This window comes from Macaca nemestrina, chromosome 1 (assembly GCF_043159975.1).
Source record: "Macaca nemestrina isolate mMacNem1 chromosome 1, mMacNem.hap1, whole genome shotgun sequence".
NCBI classification, from domain to species: Eukaryota; Metazoa; Chordata; class Mammalia; order Primates; family Cercopithecidae; genus Macaca; species Macaca nemestrina.
Window position 1 is genome coordinate 136,209,656 of NC_092125.1, and position 18,618 is coordinate 136,228,273.

An 18,618-nucleotide genomic window follows, 5' to 3' on the forward strand; every position below is an offset into this window, starting at 1 on the left:
GTGTGCATACATACATGTATGTTAAAATTTAAGATGAATGAAAAGGTTAAGTCTGCATATTTTTTCTTGGAAGCACAAGAACCTGAGTGGAAGATAAGAACCTTTCAATTTGATTTATGTCTTCAGGCAGGAAACTCAAAGATGCTTATTTCCTCAATTTTAGAAGAGCAGCTTTTGAGGAAAATAGGTAGAAAGGGGGATTTGGGATAGGACTGTAGAAAACAAATCATAATATTTTTACACTCCACTTCAGTTTTGCAACATTTGGGAGACCACATCTTGCTTTTCTTTTTTATTGGCTAGGATGTTTCAATGAGACTTCAACCAGCATATGTGGTTGGAGTGGGGGGAAACAGTAACCTCATTTTCTCTTTCTCTTTTGAGACTACGAGCATGAGTAATTTTTATCACACTACACAGTCTTGCCAACAATTATGGCCAATAACAATGCTTTCCATCACAGTATAAATATGAGCTAACCCTTAAAACTTTGAAAGTTTCTTAAAGACAAGAATATGATATCTTTATGTTCTCCTCTGCTGAACATGGAAGTATAGGAATCCAAGGATCTAGAAAATCAAGAACACCATAGATAAAAACATACATATTAAAGATAAAGGGAAAAATATTAGACGTTCCCAAATCTTTCTTTCATCCTGACTTCTCTGAAACCCAAACCTATATGTATATATTTGAATACAAATGCATATTTTATTCAAATACAATGTATATTCGTATACAAACCCTAAACTCAATATGTCTAAAATTTACTCTATCTCTTCCTAAGTTCATATCTTCTCTGCCTTCTACATGTATAACCGCTTCAGCCTTCTCGCATTTGCTTAGGATTGATCATTAAATTTGCAATGAACTCTTTCTTCTCTTTCCCCCCTACCTCTTCCTTTTCTTTCCTGCCCCATATCAATAAGGATGTTTGATTTCAAGTGACAGAAAACCAACTCAAACTGGTTTAGGAAAAGAAAAAAGAATTTTATTGCCTCACATAACTTAAAAGCCCAGGAATAGAGTTCACTGAAGTTTTAACTGAATTCAGAATTTCAAACAGTGGCATCATCAGAACTGTTTCTCTTCATCTCTCTGTTCTTCTTTATGCGGCTTTATTTTCAGGCCACATGTAACCCCTGTAGCTGAAAGTTCATATTATCTTTATTGTTCTGCATGGTAGACAGAATAATGCTCCCCGCCCCACTGCCCCCAAAGTTACCTATCTCCTAATCCCTGAAACCTGTGAATATATTAAATACCATGGCAAGGGGGAATTCACATGGTGAAATCCTAACCAACAAGGTGATGGTATTAGGAAGTGGGGTCTTTTAAAAAATGCTTAGGTCATAAGAGCAGAGCCCTCGTGAATGGGATTAGTGCCCTTATAAAAGAGGCCCTAGGGAGCTTATTCGCCCCTTACAAGGTGTGAGAACACAGCAAGAAGTTGCTATCAACTCATCATTTACATCAGGTATAACTCCCAATGCAATCCCCCCTCCCCATGATAGGCCCCTGTGTGTGATGTTCCCCTTCCTGAGTCCAAGTGATGGCACAAGTATACATATGTAACAAACCTGCACGTTATGCACATGTACCCTACAACTTAAAGTATAATAATAATAAATAAATTAAAAAATATATATATTAAAAAAAAAAAAAAAGAAGTTGCTATCTACGAACCAAGAAATAGGCCCTCACCAGACACAGAATCTACAGGCAACTTGATCTTGGACCTCTCGGCCTCCAGAATGGTGAGAAATACCTTTCTGTTGTTTATAAGCCATTCAGTCTATGCCACTTTGTTATAGTAGCCTGAATGGACCAAGACAGCTTCCTTAAAGAGGATGTTCACGATCATAAACAGACCCACATGGAACTTGTCATATAGTTAAAATTTTAAGATGACTTATTTGGTACAGCAACAGTAAAAAACAAACAAATCATATTTTGCATATGACTATCAGGTCAGCTATTTCTACGTTGGTGTTTACAAATCAACACTCTTCATCACCATGCTTTAAATAGCAGAGAGAGTTCTACACTCAACAAATAGCAATTATTAAGGACTTTCAGGTGGCAAGGCTGCCCAAATTATCATGAAATTATTGTGCTATATGTATAAACATTTAGCTTTTGGATCAATTTTATCAGCTGGGAAACTGTAGATTCTTTTGGTTGCACAGAAAAAAGACTCACTAAGATTATTTCATATCACCGGGTATGGTGCAGGGTATGGCAGCACAAAGTCTAATTAGGATGCTGTTACATCTGCTCAAGCAAGAAATTTTGAGTGCCTGGACTAATAAGGCAGCAGTAATAGGGTTAGGGAGGAGGGAATGGATTGAAGAAATATTTAGCAATAGGGTTTAGACTAACAACGTATATTTATTAAGAGCCTACTAGATGCCAGCCACTGTGTAAAGGGAAAATATAGAAATACCATGTTCTACACTTCTAATAAAATGTTGAACGTGCTGCTATGAAGGTAGAGATAAAGCCATACTTAAATTCGTCTGGGAAGACAAAGGATGCTTCACAGAGGTTATACACCATGGTAGCTGAATCTTCTGGAGGTGGTTCAGAATGCAGATTCTGGAATCAAATTCCCTGTGTTTGAGTCCTGACTCTGCCTCTTAGCTGTGTCTTTGTGTGGAAGGTACTTAATAATTTAAACTTCACTTTTCTCTGTTGTAAACAGATGTAGAAAGAAAATTATTGATAACAGCTAACACTTAGCAGTCACCAGGTCAGGTACTATTCCAAATACTCAACAGCCAATAATTCATTTAGCCATCACAACAATCTTATGAAGTAGGTACTATTATTAGATGAGGAAACTGAGGTACTGATATATTAAACAGATTTCACACACCACACTGCTGGTAAATGGCAGAGCTAAGATCTGAACCCATGCAGTTCAGCTCCCAAATCCATGCTGTTGATCAATATGACACTTTCCCAAGGATCAACTGCTCAGCATTATCATGAGATCTAAAGGAGATAATGCATGTAAAGTGCTTAGCACAGTGCCTGCATGTAGAATTTGCTTGATAAGTATTAGCTTAATTTTACACTCATAATGTAACATTAAATATTAATAAATATTGACTCTTCAGATTAGTGTCACTGAATGGTAGGATCTGCTGGTTAGACATTATAAAGAGTATGAAGGAGGGAAAAAAGCAGCTGTCCTGAAGCAGAAAGCCAGGACCTCCATTTCCAGCTTCTCTAGTTGTAGGCAGTGGGATTGCCTATGCTCATGCCTATGCTTCATGCTTCTTAGCATGGAATCTTTGAAATAAACAGGCAGGAGAGCATGGATTTATTCAAACAATAATCATTTTCCAAGGTCCAGCAATGGGCCAGGCCTTGGGCCAGGTTTCACAGGAAATATAAAACTGAAATAATGCCTTCAAAATAAGATTAGTGGCTGAGAGTTCAGGTTCTGGAGACAGATTTTCCAGGTTGAATACTAACTCTGCCAATTGGCCATTTGAGACTTTGGGGAAGTCACCTTACCTCTCTGTGCCTCATTTCTCTTGTCAATAAAATGAAGAAGAGTAAGCAGATCTTATAGGGTTGTGTGCAGACAAAGAGAGGCAAGACCTGTAGGAACAGGAAGGGGCTCTATAAATATGCCCTTTGCTTATTCCCAACTCTCCACACCATCCCACATGTGTGACCTCAACTTGCGTCCTTGCCACCTTTCATCAATACTAAAGCAATTGCCCAACAAAGTGCTTTTAAAAACTTCTTTTTTTCCTTTTTGTAGCATAGATTTTTTCAAAACTAAATTATATCAAAATAAATGTATAAAATACCTCCATGTCTTAGCATGTGCTACTTCCTCATAATGCATTGCTCTTAATCATGCCACACTTGGTGGAAATTTTTTTTTCAAATATTACCTCAAGCAGCTGGTACCTCTTCTCTGAGGATATCCCCAACTGCAAGAATTAATCATTTCCTCCTGGTAATATCTCTATTCCTTGTGCATATGCCTATTAGTGCATCAGGTTACAAGCAGTTGTCATATTCATCTTTGCATTCCCAGAGCCAGGTGCAGAGTCTGGCATGTAGTAGCCTAGGTACATAATAAATTATCCTTTGTAACAGCTTTATTGAGATGTAATTCATGTAACAGCCATTTAAAGTGTACAATTCAATAGGTTTTAGTGCATTTAGAGTTACGCAACCATCACCAGAATCCATTTTTATGACACCGAAAAAAGAAAGTCAATTAGCAATCACTCCTCATTCCTTTCTGCCCAACCCTAGGGAAACACTAATCTGCTTCTGATCTCTATGGATTTGCCTATTCTGGACATTTCAAAAATGGAATCATGCAGTATAGTGTGTATATTACCACTGTACTTTGTGACTGGCTTCTTTTGTGTAGCATACTATTTTCAAGGCTCATTCATATATTAGCATGTATCAATAGTTCATTTTTTCTGTGGCTGTATAATATTCCATTTGATGGATATGACATATTTTATTTACTCATTCATCAGTTGATGGATATTTGGGTTGTTTTTACTTTTTGACTGTTATGAATAAAGCTGCTGTGAACATTCATGTACAAATTTTGTTATGGACATTTGTTTTCATTTCTGTTGAATATATACCTAAAAGTGAAATTGTTGGGTCATGTGGTAACTCTTTTTAACCTTTTATGGAAGTGCCAGACTGTCTTTTAAAGCAGCTACACCAACTTACATTGCCACCAACAGGGAATGAGTGTTCTGATTTATCCACATCCTTGTCAACACTTATTATTATCTGTACTTTGGATCATAGCTATCCTAATGACATGAGATGGTATCTCATTGTAGCTTTGTTTTGCATTTTACTGACAGCTTATGATGCTGAGCATCTTTTCATGTGTTTATTGGCTTTTCTGTCCATTCTTAAGACAAATGTCTACTCATATTGACTGCTTATTTTTAATTGTATTTTCTTATTATTGAGTTGCAGGAGTTCTTTGTACATTCTAGACACGAGTCCCTTATCAGCTATATGATTTGCAAAAACGTTTCACATTCTGTGGGTTGTCTTTTCACTTTCTTGATAGTGTCCTTTGAAGCACAAAGTTTTTAATTTGATGATGCCCAATGTATCTACTTTTTTAAATTGTGTTACTTTTATTTTGGGTATAATTTATCTAAATAACTATTAGCTAATAAGAGTTCACAAAATTTACACCAAGGCTTTCCTCTGTTTATATTTTTACCTTTACATTTAGGTTTTTGATCCGTTTGAGTTAATTTTTTTTAGATGGTGAGTAGGAATCCAACTTCATTCATTTGCATGTAGATTTCCAGATATACCAGCCCATTTGATGAAAAGACCAATCTTTTCCTCATAAGAAAATTTAGAATTAAACTCCATACTACCCCACCTCTGCCTTCAGGGAATGCATAGTACTGTGATGGAGACTGGTAGATACATGAGAAAGTGGCAATGCAACATAACAATGTGTGAGCCCGAAAGAGTGCAAGAGCTGGCTAGGAATGTCTTCTTCAAGTTTCCAAACAGAGCCCTGATATTGAACATAGAGTTACTACAAACAGTGATTCTCTCTTCCTATGATATATAATTAAAATGACACCTGCATAATGCCTGTAGTGTCTCCACTCATATGCAATTCTCAATAATTAATAGACATCAAGAATAAAAGCACAGAGGAAGATGGAGATTCCTCCAATTAAGAAGAGGAAAATCTTAAGTGTTATTAAAAATAAAAAATAGCTAGGAAACTGTCTCTCTTGAAACACAAGTCCCATTATCTTTTATGATATTATCCTGGTCATAGTTAAATTAATTTTTTTAGCTTTAAATAAAAAGCCACCACGCTGCCCTTTTTTACTCTTCTATCTTGTTTTCCATTCTGAATCTGAGTACCTGGCTTCTCTGCAGATATTGCTGAAATCACCATACTCAATTAGCAACAAAGGCCTACACTACCTAACTTCAGATGTCTGGCAGAAGGTGTCCCAAAGGCTATAAGGAAGGCTTAAGAACGAGCAGAGCTTTTCAATCACAGCATCTTATTTCAGCATCTGACCCAAGCTTTGAGCTTGGTACTTCTAAGATGATAAAGAAAATACTGACATGAAATGACATTATTCGTCAATATTTTGCCGTTTATCTCTAAATTACAACTTATTAACAAGATACCCCAGAATCATTTTCTTTCTTTACTCTGATAATATGTATATGTACATGCACAGAAGCATATGTGGTATTCTGCAATTGTGTTTTTCCAGCAACAAAAACAATCAGCATAATTCTTATTCATTGAATAATATGGAGGTTTATAAGTTCTCTAGAATTTTTTTCGTAAAGATCTGAAATATTCTTTTGTTGCGTAAAGGAAAGTACTGGGGTTATCGTTTGCTTTAATGTGGAGCACCACTTTGCTGATGACCTGTGGAAGACGTTTTCCCTGCCAGCATCTGGCTACCTGGCAGACTCCATAGGCAGCTGGGAAAGAAACTTCAGAGCTGCTTTTGGGTCTTCTACATAATTAGCCTGTTTATAGGCCATCTGGGTTGCTTTGATTTCACCATCGCCATTTCTCTTTTCTGAAGATTTTCTGTGTGTCTCTTCCTTTGGGACTAAAATCATTAATAAGTCCTTCCTTAGTTAGGGACACCAGTTTCTTTAATGTGTCTGGCAACTCTCTGCCCCTCTGGATCCATCTCATTATGAAGCACCCTACAGACCAAGGAAGGGTGGTGTTTATATTTGATTATGCTATCATCAAATTAACAGGCCTCATTAGAAGGAAATTACAGATTTGGGGCTCCCTAATACAATAGATTCTTAGAAAACCTCATCCAAAGAATAACAAAGCATAGTTAAAGCTATTGCAAGAAGGGCTGGATTTTAGTGAGGGCTGCTCAGATGGATAGAGAAGCTGAACTATTGGTGCTGTGGTAATCAAACAATGTCAGTATGAATTTAAGCTAATTTAAATATCATGCTATTCATCCTTCTCAGAAACCCTCCTTTCTCCTCTTCAGTTATCAAACCCTACTTAGCTTTAAAATCCTATCAAATCTTACCCAAAGTATGCAAATTAGTTGCAAATGAGGTCATAGAAAGGATCTTGCTTGTATCAGATGACATTAAACATGTTTTAATTCAACATGTTAAAATCAAGATATTTCACATCACAATCTTGACTTCTAAATCCCTTTGAAAACTCAGATGCAACAGCCATCAGCTCTAGAGCAGAGGGTGGAAAACTATGGTGACCACACCATGGCCTCTAGTTCTTGCAAATAAAATTTTACTGGAACACAGTCACAGCCATCCAGCAATCATGTGGTCAATGACTGCTTCCGTGGGTAACAGAGGTGCAGAGCTGAGTTGCAACAGAGACAGGAGAGTCTTGAAAAGAATAAATATTTGCTATCTGTCACATTACAAGGAAATATTTGCCAACCCCTGAGCTAGGCCTGAAGCAACTGCCCCTTTAAGTAGGACGTGAGTTCTCCAGGTCAACCGACCATCCCACCACCTACACAAAGCCTTAGTCATAATCTCCAGTTGCCTGCCTGTCCCCTGTAGACCTGGACGTTTCCTCTCTGTTTACAGTTTTTAGAATCTCTTAACATGTCAACTCATGCTTTTCTTTCTCTCTCCTTTAACCGAGTTAGACCCAGATTCTCCCCACTGTCAGTCAAAACAACCACATTTATCTGCCCTGGTTTTGCTGCAGAAATGTTTTCTTCCTGTGCAAAATTTGTTAGATTTGTCTCTCCAGGGCAGGAACATTTCTTTGCTTCTTTTGCATGCCCCTAAGGCTGGTGCAATGTGGATAAAATAGTAGATACTTAGTAAATATTTTTTATTTGACTTATTGTTGTCAACCTGATGTAGTCTAACCTCAGAAACAAATAAAGAGTATTAAAATAGATGTTTTTGCTTCAGAAAGAAAAACTCTAGTAAAAGATGCACAACAAGAGGAGTCACCTGTTGTCTGCTTCACCTGACCACCTATCTACCCTCTGGAAGCAAGGGCAGGTTGCTTCAGGAGAAGCCATGTCTGCCTGCAAAAAGTCCTCTCTGGGTGACAGCCTCAGCCTCTCAGTTGTGAGGGCTTGTTAGCACACACACACCATGACTAGTTCCCTGCCTTGGGGCAAACTCTGACTACCTGAATTCACAAACGTGGTTATATAAATAGAACGTGAAACAAGAACTAGAACAACCGAGGAGCTTGGATTCTTACATCTTCTGACCAGTGTATTTTTTTCCTCTAGGCAGAAAAAACACAGCAATAAAGCAAGGGAAATTGGTTAGATGGTTTGCTGACATCAGTTTCAAAAGTCCAGAACACTGAGGCTGGCAAGTCACCTCCCATGACCAAGGTTCCCTTCCTCCATGGTATTTTAACAATTTCTGTCATTTGAAATTATTTCCGGGATTTCATTACTAAATGAATGCCCTTCCAGTGTAATATTTCTTTTGTAAAACATGTCATTGTTAGCATCCATGCCTTAATTAGGCCTAGGAAACTTCTGTCTCTTTACCATGGCCTTATATCTCTGGTTTGATCAGTAAATACTGATCTTCCAACCTAAATCTCAGAGGTATTTAATTTTGAAGATGAGCAGAAAGAAATGTCAGAGAGTCACCCCAGAGCTGTCCCAAAAGCTAGCTGCATAACTGAAGTAGGACAAGGTAGAGTCAGCACACTAGGACAGCTAAACTGAACACCAAACTGAAAACCAGAGAGAGAGAAGAAATCAAATCTCCAACATGCAAAGGCCTGCTGGAACCAAAAGTGCTAGGTCCATGGGCTCATAGTCTAATTTCACTGGGGAGATTATCCTTCGGTTTGAATTATAATCATCCAAACAGTCTCTAAATTTTGACCCTGGCTTCGAAAAAGTAAGAAGGGACTGCTTTCTCTAGTGCAGGAAAAAAAAAAGTCACAGTCTGTCATGGCTGTTGACCTTGGTTCAATGGCCTTCCTTTTCTCTGGGAGCCCATCAGGGCTCTGTGTAGAGGTGAAAGACGATGCAGGATTTTCTGCTTTTTAGCTCAGTTAAATCCAGGATCTTGTCTCAAGACCAGGAAGAATTAGGTACATGGACACATTGAAGGGTGAGGAGGGTGGAATTTATTAAGTAAAGGGGGAGCTCTCAACAAAGAGAGGGGTCTGGCCAGCAGCCTCCCATCTCACAGTGGAGTGCTAGGACTTTCACATATGAGCTGAAGAGGCTAGGTTCCTCCCCAGCATAAGGTGTGAATTCCTGGTAGCTTTACCCTATTCTCCCAGTGTGCAAGGAGGCACGCCCAGAGAAGTCATAGGTAGTATAGAAAAAGGTAACTTTCAATTGGTTGAAAGGGACTATTCAGAAAGAATCAGTCGGGAAAGAGCAAGCAAACAGGGGCAGTTCTTCCTCTGGGTCACAGGTTTCATCTGGTCTTTCAGCCTTCAGGCTGTTTTAGGCTTGAAGGTGGGGTTTTGCCGAGGACCCTTACCTATCTGCCTAGGCATCTGTCCCTGACAGATGCCTTCTACCTCTATCAGGGACAACCTCTCAAGGAGAAGGCATTCAGAGTTGGAGGCTGGAGGAGGAAATGATGGTGACACTGGGTCTGCTCACATTACTAAACAAAGTAAATCTGTGAATAGGTATAGTTCTTAATTCCTACCCACAAAGGTTGAGGCCACATGGGTTTCCAACTTCAGAATTTTTCACACTTTAGGGAAAAAAATGCATATGCTTTACGTTATATATACCTCCAGTGGGGTCTAGGGGAGCACTCCATATGCAATGTCATTGCTGCTTCTGAATCATTGCATATAATATTCACTTTAAGGTTAATGAAGACTGTACAGTACACTCACATCAGTTCAGATTTTGCCCCCAAATGAGTGCTGGTCAAGTTAGTTTTACTGACAAATGTCTGCCCCTACCCCCAAAAACCCTCTTTATTTTTGGAGTTCATTAGATTTCAGAATTGTGGAAAAGAGATCATGGACCTATACTGCCAAATAAATATGTAAATTGATTATCACCAACTTTAGCTCATCTTTAGTGCTATCTCAGCCCAGTGGGAAACACTGTTGTGCCTCAGGACCTTGGCTCAGGCACAGATAGGTTCCCATGGCACTTGTTGCCTCCAAGTCGCAGGCCCAGAAGGCTTAAACTGTTTTCCTCTACTCCTTTAGTGAGATTCAACATTCTCTAATGTTTGAGGATGCTTTCTCCCAGAAGGGAAATGCTACCTTTTGATTTTCTTCAATAATGAAGCGTGAGCATTGTTGATTTTACAAATTTTACTGCCAAACATTATGGGGACCCGGAGGTGAATTGGTGAGATATCAGTAATAGTAATAATGATAAAAGTGGGAAATAATAGCAGTAACAGTGGTACTAATAGTAATAATAATTATTAATACTTATTCTGTCATTATGTGTCAGCCATTGTCCTGACAGCTTTATTTACATGATTTCATGGAATTGCAAAATAAGTCAATGACATAGATACTAGGATTATCTCAATTTTATAAATAAGGATATTGAGGTAGTGATAGGTTAATTTACAAATTTACAAGCTTAGAAACTTAAACAAATCCTGACTTTATTGGTGAGATGGTAATGTTACAGTTGGGTTAGACTTTGGTCCCAGCTTATTGGTTTTTAATTATTGAAGATAGAAATCTACATCACTCCTTCTTCCCTCCAAGAACTCTCTTCAATCATTAAGTTTTAGAGGAAACTATAGCAGAACAATAGAAGCCACCTTTCCCCAAGTGGTTGATTGACTTATTCCAGCAATTTCTAACCATATGAAAAACATTTGTCTCCCTTTCAGAGTTCTCTTATATAGATCTAAAACAGACAAAGTTCACTGGTGGCTCCACAGACTTTCTATCACTGTTCCCATCAACTACTGGATGAAATTGGAAAGTGTAAGAAATGTCCTCTTGCTTTAAGGAACTTTATAATCAGTTGCCCTATAAAAGGACTAAAGCAGTGACCATGAGCTAGCCAGCAAGCTAGCTCTAAACCTCTAATAAAAAGGTTTAGTAAATGTAATAGGGCAATTTATTGATCATATTAAAGGATTACCCTAGTTCAATTTAACATAAGTTAACAAGCAGTTCAGAACTCACCAATAGTTAGACAACTCTCTTGTGTTTCCTAGAAACATGTTTCTGTCTAGAAAAGCTAAACATTATGAGAATTTTTTATGTTTGTACTCAAAAAAATTTTTTTTCCTGCTCCAAAGTCATTACCAAATGTGTTAAGATACATATTTCCACCTACAGGTAATGATTTATCCTCAAAACGGAAGATAGAAGTAAAATTCAGAATGAAACTAACACTTGCAAAAATTCTCACCCTGTGGAATGCTACCATAAAATTCAAGTAAATGTGCTTTAATCTCCAGTCATAAATGCTTAACATGCAAAAATCCTGCCCTTCAAATACTAGCTTATAAAAAAAGACATTCCACTACTAAAAAGGTAGTCAATGTTCAATTTATCCAAGAGTATTTCTCTGCCCCTCATTTCTTCTATTTACACACAAGTGGCTAGGTAACTAGAATGTATCTGCTGAAAGAACAATTATTTTCCTTATTCACAGGTCTTGAGACTTCTTGCAATCACCGTTTCTATTGGTCCTTATTAGAAAAAGGTTCAAACACAGTAACCATAGCTGAAAATATCATACTCAGTTACCAAACATTGTAACCAACAAAAATATATCCAATATTTTGGAGTTTATGTTTCACAGGAAATTATTTAATGGTATCATGAGATTGGAGCCAGAGAATGAAATCATTCAATTTGATTATGTGTATGACACTGTTGTCCTGATTCTAATGACCAAGTAATACATATGCAACATCTATGTAAAGAATGATTGTAGTCGTGCTAATAATTAAGATAATCTTAAGTAACTTGAGATCTGATCTGACCACTTCTAATAAAAAGGAAAATGTTACCATGCCAGGCAGATGACTCAAACTCTACTTTTATTTAAGATAAGCTCACCAAGAAAAACATAATGAAAAACTTTTCATCTTCCAGACTCCTCCCTATACCTCTCCTTTTAAAATTCATCAGCTCTTCAGAGACCTCAGAATAATAGCCCACTTGATTCAGCCATTTCAGGCAAAAACCTGTGTACAGACAATTTATTTGAATTGTTCATGCTGAACCCTAATAAATAAGCCAAAAAATCATTGTCAAATAAATCAATAATATTACTGGGAAAAAATATCATGCTAAGAAATACAAGACTCAATTATAATCTCTTCATTTCATTCATTGACACATTTTTCAAGTAGCTAGTAAGGCATTATAATAGGAATAGACAATAGAGAGATTATCCAATTATAAATTACTTATTTGCGAGATCAGAGTTTCATATATAATTTGCATTCCCAGTACCCAGTACATTCCTCTGGCACATAGTAGGTTTTCTATTAGTATTTGCTAAATAAATTTGACCAAATTGTATTGTGCACCAGCTCTATCAGATACTGAGAGAGTCACCAGGAATACGAAGATGAAAGAAAGACACATTAAGAATATCAACAAGAGGAAGAGTATCACTTAATGATATATATACATATAATTATTATAATGTTATTCATGTATCATATATAATATTTTTTGAATTATAAAAGGAATTAATGTATATTATGGAAAGTTAGGGGAAAAAAAGAAAATTTTAAATGAACTATAATTATACCACCTAAAGGTAATCACTTTCATTACCCAGAGGTATTTACCATGTGTACATCTTTCCAGGTTTTTTCTGTATTTCAAAGGGGTGTGTGCATGTCTATGTTTTACTTTTTACAAAAATACAATCACATAAAACCTTCTTATTTTTAAAAGAAAGTATTAAGAAAGTAAAGAGGAAGCCAAAGACAGGGAGAAAATATTACATAATATTGAGTGATACAAACATAAAACAGAGAACTTATTTTCAGAAAAAAAGAAAAATTCTAAAACCTTTACAACTCCAGAAAAAGGAAAATTAACAGTGGCCAAAGATTTAAACAGACATTCACCAAAAGAAGATATAAAATCACTCAATCACTTTAAAAAACAATTTGACAGTATCCTGTAAAGTAATCATATACTTTCCAATTGTTATAGGCTGAATGTTTGTGTCTTCCCAAAATTCGTATGTTGAAATTATAACCCCCCAATGAGATAGTATTAGGAGATGAGGCTTTTGGGAGGTGATTTGGTGATGAAGGTAGAGCCTTTATATTAGTCCGTTCTCATGCTGCTATGAAGAAATACCTCAGACTGAGTAATTTATAAAGGAAAGATTTAATTGACTCACAGTTCTGCATGGCTGGGGAAGCCTCAGGAAGCTTACAATTATGGTGGAAGGGGAAGCAAACACATCCTTCTTCACATGGTGGCAGCAAAGGGAATTGCTGAGCAAAAGGGGAAAAACTCCTTATAAGACCATCAGATCTTGTGCAAACTCACTCACTGTCATGAGAACAGCATGGAGGTAGCTGCCCCCATGATTCAATTTCCTCCCATCAGGTCCCTCCCATGACACATAGGGATTATGGGAACTACAATTCAAGATGAGATTTGGGTGGGGACACAGCCAAACCATATTACTCCTTTCCTGGCACCTCTCCAATCTCATGTCGTCATATTTCAAAACACGAGTATGCCTTTCCAACAGTCCCCCAAAGGCTTAACTCTTTCCAGAATTAACCCAAAAGTCTAAGTCTTATCTGAGACAAGGCAAGTCCCTTCCAACTATGAGCCTGTAAAATCAAAAGCAAGTTAGTTACTTCCTAGATACAATGGGTAAATACACCCATTACAAATGGGAGAAATTGGCCAAAACAAAGGGGCTGCAGTACTCACGTAAGTCCAAAATCCAGTGAGGCAGTCAAATCTTAAAGCTCTGAAATGATCTCCTTTGACTCCATGTCTCACATCCAGCTTACACTGATGCAAAAGGTGGGTTCCCATGGCCTTGGGCAGCTCTGCCCCTGTGGCCTTGCAGGGTACATCCCCCTCCCAGCTGACTTCATGGGCTGGCATTGAGTATATGCAGCTTTTCTAAGTGCACAGTGCAAGCTGTCAGTGGATCTACCATTCTGGGCTCTGGAAGAAAGTGACCCTCATCTCACAGCTCCACTAGGCAGTGCCCCATTGGGGATTCTGTGTAGGGGCTCCTATCCCACATTTCCCTTCCACCCTGCCCTAGCAAACGTTCTCCTTGAGGGCTCCACCATCACAGAAAACTTCTGCCTGGACATCCAGGTGTTTCCATGCATCCTCTGAAATCTAGGCAGAGCTTCCCAAACCGCAATTCTTGACTTTGGTGCATGCAAGTTCAACACCACGTGGAGGCTGTCAAGGTCTGGGGCTTGCATCCTCTGAAACCATGGCCTGAGCCATACTTTGGCCCCTCTTAGCCATGGCTGGAACAGCTGGGATGCAGGGCACCAAGTCCTAAGGCTGCACACAGCACGGGGGCCTTGGACCTGGCCCATGAAGCCATTTTTTCCTCCTAGGCTTCCAGGTCTGTGATGGGAGGGGCTGCCATGAAGACCTGTGACATGCCTCTGAATTTTCCCCATTGTCTTGGTGATTACAATTTGGCTACCTGATACTTATGCAAATTTCTGCTGCTGGCTTGAATTTCTCTCCAGAAAATGGGTTTTTCTTTCCTACTGCATCACCAGACTGCAAGTTTTCTAATTTTTTATATTCTGCATGCTTTTGAATGCTTTGCCACTTAGAAATTTCTTCCACTAGATACCCTAAATTATCTCTCTCAAGTTCAAAGTTCCACAAACCTGTAGGGCAGGGGCAAAATGCTGCCAGTCTTTTTGCCTGGCAAGAGTGACCTTTACTCCTCTTCCCAACAAGTTCCTCATCTCCATCCGAGAGTACCTCAGCCTGGACTTTGTTGTCCATATCACTATTACAATTTTGGTCAAAGCTACTCAACAAGTGTCTAGGAAGTTCCAAACTTTCCCACATCTTCCCATCTTCTGAGCCCTCCAAACTGTTCCAACCTCTGCCCATTACCCAGTTCCAAGGTCGTTTCCAGATTTTGGGGTATGTTTACAGCAGCACTCCACACCCCAGTACCAATTTACTGTATTAGTTTATTCTCATGCTGCTATGAGAAAACACCTGAGACAGAGTAATTTAAAAGGAAAGAGGTTTAATTGATCCACAGTTGCAAAGGGCTAGGGGGGCCTCAGGAAACTTACAATCATGGCAGAAGGGGGAGCAAACGTGCCCTTCTTCACAAGGCAGCAACAAGGAGAAGTGCTGAGCAAAAGGGAAAAGTCCCTTATAAAACCATCAGATCTCATGACAAGTGACTCACTATCATGAGAACAGCATGGAGGTAACCACCCCATGATTCAATTACCTCACATCAGGTCCCTCCCACAACACATGGGGATTATGGGAACTACAATTCAAGATGAAATTTGGATGGGTACACAGCAAAACCATATCAGCCTTCATGAATGCAATTTATGCTCTGACAAAAGAGACCCCAGAGAGACCCCCTTGTCCCTTGCCACAGCAAGAAGATGGCCATCTACAAACTAAAAAGAGAGCTCTCACCAGATACCAAATCTATTGGTGTCTTGATCTCGACTTCCCAGCTTCCAGGACTGTAAGAAATAAATGTTTGTTTTTTAAGCTATCCAGTTTATAGTATTTTTGTTTTAGCAGCCCAAATGGACTAAGACACCAATCAACTGAGCAATTCCACTCTTACATATTTATCCAGGAGAAATGAAAACAAATGTCTATGCAAAGACTTGTACTTGAATGTTTACAGAAGCTTTATTCATGATAGGCCAAAACTGGAAGTGACCCAAGCATCCATCAACATGTGAATAAATTACTGAATGTCCAAATCGAATGCTACTCACCAATAAAAGTAAAGGGACTACTGGTACACAGGACAACATGGGTGAATCTAAAAGTCATTATGCTAAAAGAAAAAATTCAGACACACAAAAAAAACATGCTTTATGGTTCCATTCATATGAAACTCCAGGAAAAAAAAACCCAACCTATAGTGACAGAAGTCAAATCAGTGGTTGCCTGGGGCCAAGGATGAACATGAGGGAATAGCAGAAGGGAATAGCAGAACCTTTGAGTAATGAAAATATTCTATATATTGATTGTGATTGTGGTTACATGGTAGTATACACTTTTTAAAAAACCATCAAACTGTACTTTTTAAATGTCAGTATTTTATAGTATGTAAACTACACATCAATAAAGTTAATTTTTTAAAAATTGAATCACCTTGAATATACTGATTTTAACCCAATAATAACCTTAAAAGAGAGCAACAAATAGTTTTTATATCACTACATGTGTATCTCTAGAGTGGTATATAATGACTTGATATTATGACTGTGCTACAATTTCTTTGTGGAATATTTTAATTTTGACCTTTTTAAAAACTATTATATATAAAGCAATATATTGCTCACCCTTGAAAATGTGAGTTAAATTTACAACTACAAATTGGAAATCATTACATGGAAAAGCAAAAAGAGACATTCAAAGTAAAGGACAGACAGCTATAAAACGATACAGAAATTGTAAACATAATGCCCATTCAGAAAACTTCAGAAGGTCTTTTTGACTAGAGAGCAAGTGGGGCATCAGAGGAGATGAGGGTGAAGTTGCTAAGGTTCACGTGAAGCCTCTTCTAAGCCATACTAAGAACTTTGGATTTTTCACAGACAGGAAAGGGAGGAAATCTAAAAGATTTTAAGAGAAAGGACATGATTTCACTTACGTTTTAGAAAGATTACTTTGACATTTGGCTGGAGAATGGATCGGAGGCCTGTTTGATCACAGTAATCTGGGAGAGAAACCGTGAGTACCTGAGCTAAGAATATAGAATAGAGTAAAGAGGACAGTTCTCATAGAGACCTATGCAGAAGGGAGATGAGGAAGACAAATAAATCTAGGTCACCTTGCAGGGCCAAAAAGAAGGTAAGGAAGAGGTTTATCAATGAAGCTGAAATATTACATGAGTCTTTATCAGAACCTGAAATTCATCTACAACCTGGGTTGGATTACTGGTATAATACATTTGGCAAATTGCAGTGGACCTATAAACAACATTAATAGGCCTGTAGAACAAACTCTGCCACTTACAATACTATGTTCTAGTGAGTTTTTAAAATTGAATTATTTTTGCTGTTGTGTTGCTGTTGATAGTAGCAGTGATGTTGTTATCCCAAATATAAAACATTTCTACTTACTAGCTAGAAAATAATGCATTTGATAATTACCTTGATATCTTATTCAAACATATTCTATTTTTTAGGGTTTCACTCAGAGTAGGTTTTTATTTTGAAGGAGCATATATTTACTTTTCAGATCCCCTCTTAACATTGGACATAGGTAAACTTCTTTTATAAGGTTTATAATGTGCAAACATATATTCCTTTTTATGCCACTGGTCTATTTATTGGATTAACTAGAAGGATTTGATGTGAAAGCTTAGAATGATATTGAAAACACATCACTTCTATTGTAGCTAAGAAAATCAGCTTTAGAATTAGAGACCTTGTATTGGGCATTATGTGTAGACCTTTAGCTTTTTATCACAGCTGTTCTTTGTTGCCATGACAACAGAATTAACCATTTCATTAATATCAGTGAGAAAAGACACGTATTTACTCATGTCTGACTTAGAATGTAGTCCCTGTTCAGATTTCAAGACCTTTGGCATGCTCTTGGACTTGTTTTTATTCCTTAATCTTTTGCTTAATGTTTCTACAGGATTTTCAAAGCAAAGCCTTATATTTTTAAAATTAAATTTCTATTGGCTGCGTTGGTTTGGCTGCTTTTAAGTGTCCCCTGAGTGGCGAAATGAGCTTCAGAATCTGAAGCTAGTGAAAGCAATAGGAAAGAAAATTTAGTACAAAAGAAAACAGTTACCTGTTATAAGAAAAGTCAGTTGTTTGTTTTTTCCTTCTTTTCGGCCCCACTTGGTGAAATGGGTGTTACTATAAATACTGAAGAGTAATCCCTCATCAAAATGGGTGATCCAGCTGTTTCTGTTGCTGCTGAAAGCAGGTAGTGTGCTGATTGCAATTGTGATGAAAAGGCAGAAAAAAGTGTCCTACGACAAGTAAAATCCATTATTTTGAAAATAATGCCTCAAGATAATAATTTTGCCCATTCCCCAAAAGCTACAATGGTTCCCTACTTGTTTGTATCTAGCTTTTCTTTTGAAGGAAAAAAAAAAATGATTCTTAATAAGGAACTCTATAAATATTCATACTTCTAAAGACCAATGCAAAAATTCCCCAATTAACATTGAAATGGTTTGAGGAATCTGTTAACTCTGTTTTCTGTTCATGCACTTTAGCTAAATAAGGATTATCTTTAAATAAATTGAATTATTTTCTTCAAAATTATTATTATTAATTTCTATATAACACCTATCATGTTTAAGCAAATTTGCAAAGTACTTAAAATATGTTATTTCATTTAATACACAAAACGACAGTTTTACGAAGAAGGTACTGCTATCCTCATTTTACAGCGAAGGAAACTCACATTCAAAGAGAACTTGTACAAGA

General features: G+C 37.5%; 1 long non-coding RNA gene across 1 annotated transcript in view; it reads right to left on the minus strand.

Annotated features, from left to right (window-relative positions):
* Positions 1–18,239, minus strand: part of LOC112427362 (uncharacterized) — a 137,001-nt gene extending 118,762 nt beyond the window's left edge. The window contains exon 1 of the long non-coding RNA XR_003018888.2: positions 17,972–18,239. This is a non-coding gene — a long non-coding RNA (uncharacterized lncRNA). The remainder of the gene's footprint in view (positions 1–17,971) is intronic.
* Between the last annotated feature and the right edge of the window lie 379 nt (positions 18,240–18,618).